We start from the raw sequence: 423 nt of genomic DNA, 5'->3' as shown, positions 1-423 counted from the left end.
AACCCAGTTCCCCTGCATCGGCAGGCGGATGCGCAACCGCTGCGCCACCAGGGAAGCCCTAAACTTTCTTATTAAACCACTGGATCTATATCACTCCTACTTTACCACCAGTTGTAAAGTAACTACTGGATCTAACTAGTTGTTTTCCAAAACGAAATAAAACTTAGTTAATTGTTGCCCCAACAGAATATGAGAAAAGTAAACACTTTGCATTTAATATGAAAATCATCATCATGCACCACTTAAAAGGCTCTTAGGGGCTTCCCTGGTGGCGCAGTGGTTGCGCGTCCGCCTGCCGATGCAGGGGATGTGGGTTCGCGCCCCGGTCCGGGAGGATCCCACATGCCGCGGAGCGGCTGGGCCCGTGAGCCATGGCCGCTGAGCCTGCGCGTCCGGAGCCTGTGCTCCGCAACGGGAGGGGCC

General features: G+C 53.9%; 1 protein-coding gene across 6 annotated transcripts in view; it reads right to left on the bottom strand.

Moving 5' to 3' along the window:
• The window catches only part of IL1R1 (interleukin 1 receptor type 1), an 86,209-nt gene that overhangs the window by 2,802 nt on the left and 82,984 nt on the right, over positions 1-423 (bottom strand). The window lies entirely within an intron of this gene.

Source organism: Physeter macrocephalus, chromosome 12 (assembly GCF_002837175.3).
Source record: "Physeter macrocephalus isolate SW-GA chromosome 12, ASM283717v5, whole genome shotgun sequence".
In the NCBI taxonomy this organism is placed as follows: Eukaryota; Metazoa; Chordata; class Mammalia; order Artiodactyla; family Physeteridae; genus Physeter; species Physeter macrocephalus.
This window is presented reverse-complemented; position numbering and strand designations above follow the sequence as displayed.